The sequence below is a fragment of the Otolemur garnettii genome, unplaced genomic scaffold (genome assembly GCF_000181295.1).
Source record: "Otolemur garnettii isolate 467f Iridium unplaced genomic scaffold, OtoGar3 scaffold00230, whole genome shotgun sequence".
Taxonomy (NCBI): Eukaryota; Metazoa; Chordata; class Mammalia; order Primates; family Galagidae; genus Otolemur; species Otolemur garnettii.
In genome coordinates this window covers 1291219-1293610 of record NW_003852625.1, presented here as the reverse complement: position 1 = coordinate 1293610, position 2392 = coordinate 1291219, and the positions used below count along the sequence as shown (strand labels likewise).

Here is a 2392-nt window from a genome sequence, read left to right as displayed (position 1 = left end):
GCCTGTGGTCCCAGCTACTTGGGAGGCTGAGGCAGGAGACTCGCTTGAGCCCAGGAGTTGGAGGTTGCTGTGAGCTGTGATGCCATGGCTCTCTACCCAGGGGACAGCTTGAGGCTTTGTCTAAAATAAAATAAAATAAAATAAAAAACAACAACAATAAAAAAGAAGGCTCTTTTGTCTACATTGAAAATTCCTTATTTTGTGTAGTCATCCTCATCAGTTATGCTAGAAATCAGGCATCCTCAAACTACAGCCTGCGGGCCACATGCAGCCTGCCTAGGACATTTATCTGGCTTGCCAGGTCTTTTTGCCGCCATTGCCTATCCTGCTTAGCAGCACTTGTCCCAGGGCCCACAGTCCGGCCCTCCCAATGGTCTGAGGGACAGTGAACTGGCCCCCTGTTTAAAAAGTTTGAGGACCCCTGTAGATCTTCTTGGATAACTTGCTGCTGGTTCTGCATCAGCCCTTGCTGCTTCACCTTGTACTTTCATGTTACGGAGATGGTTGCTTTCTTTAAATCTCATGAACCGTCCTCTCTCAGCTTCCAACTTTTCTTTTGAAACTTCCTCACCTCTCTCACCCTTCAAAGAATTAAAAAGAGTTAGGGCCTTGCTCTGGATTGGGCATTGGCTTACGGCAATACTGTGGTTCATTTAATTTTTCTATCCCAACTACTAAAATTTTCTCAGCAAAGCTCATATGCTTATTTATTGTCTGTGTGTTCACTGGAGTAGTACTTTGAATTTCCTTCAAGAACATACCCTTTGTATTTACAACTTAGCTGTTTCTCTCAGCTTTCAACTAGCCTTCCTCACTAAGCTTAATTATTTCTAGCTTTTGATTTAAAGTGGGAGATGTACAATGCTTCCTTTCTCTTGGAACACTTAGAGGTCGTTGTAGGGTTGTTAATATTGGTGTCCAAATTTCAATATTATTGTGTCTTGGGGAATAGGAGTGGGAGAAAGACAGGGTAATGGTCAGTCAGTGGAGCAGTTAGAACACACAGAACATGGCCTCTTATGTAGATATGGTTTGCATTGCTCCAGAACAATTTTAATAGTAATATCAAAGATCATCAATCACAGATGACTGAAACAGATATAACAATGAAAATTTGAAATATTTTGAGAATTATCCAAATGTGATATAAACACAAAGTGAGGAAATGCTGTTGGAAAAATGGTATGAGAGACTTGCTTGATGCAGGGTTGCCACAGACTTTCAATTTGTAAAAAACACAGTATCTGTTAGGCACAATAAAGCAGACCTCAATAAAATAAGTATGCCTGTACCTTCCTTCACATGATTGTTATAACTATTAAATTATTTAATAACATTAAGTACTTAGAATAGCATTTGCCAGAGAGTAGTTAATGAATATTAACTTATTATTCACTCAAATGTCACTGTTTCATTGAAGAACTATGGAACTAAAAATAAGTGACTCCTTGCCTAGGGTTGACAAATAAGTTTTCTTGCATGTACATGCCAGTGCCATTCAGTGACTCTGGAATGTTGGGTTGAAAGCATATTGAGGGCGTGTGTGGTATTAGCTGGAAGAGCACATTGGTAAATTACTGGTGGTTATCATAGGAGACACCATGAAGAAACATGTCTTGTATTTGTAATCCCTAACACAGCTTACTCCCCAGTTTTTGGTTGAGGTATCAGGTAGGTTATTTATTTTTTCTAAGGGCTATGAAAGGTAATGCTGAGTATGTAAAGGGGACCTTTAATAGAATCTTGAATGCCAGGCAGAGGAGTTTGGACATAATTTGAAAGTAAGTTTTTCAGCAGAATAGGCATGAGTTGCAAACAGAAGGTTAATCTGCCACTGATTTGCAGGATCATTGACAGTGGTTGTCATGCTATATTTCCTTGATTCATCTATTAGTATTTTTAATATCGAGTGCATTAACCCAACAGGGTTGTTGTGAAGATTAAATGGGTTAACACATGTAAGTCACTTCAATCAGTGCTTAGCATACAGTACGCACTAGTGTTAAGTGTTAGCTATTACTTTTATTATAATTGTTGTACAATGAATATGTACATTTAATGTAGTGCTTTTTTTAAGCTGAAAGCAGCCGGTTTCTTAACAATAGATGACATATTAGAATGGTAAGATTACAGAGCAGATGTGAGATAATTAGAGACTGGTATACGGAGGTAGTTGTGAAAATCCAGAAGAGGTAAGTCTGAGAGAGATCAAAAGAATTGGCTTGATGATATGTTGGATATAATGAATTCAGAAAACACTCTAAGACAACCCTCAGATTGCAAACCTGAATGAATGGGAAATGGGCTTAGCTTAGGAAATAAATGTTATTTTATCTTTGTAAAGTACTTAGAACAATGGCTTGCACATAGAAATCATTATATGTGTTAGTTA

The 2392-nt window shown here is 38.3% G+C and overlaps 1 protein-coding gene across 1 annotated transcript in view; it reads left to right on the top strand.

Moving 5' to 3' along the window:
- LRCH2 (leucine rich repeats and calponin homology domain containing 2) overlaps window positions 1–2392 on the top strand; it is a 150226-nt gene that overhangs the window by 125981 nt on the left and 21853 nt on the right. The window lies entirely within an intron of this gene.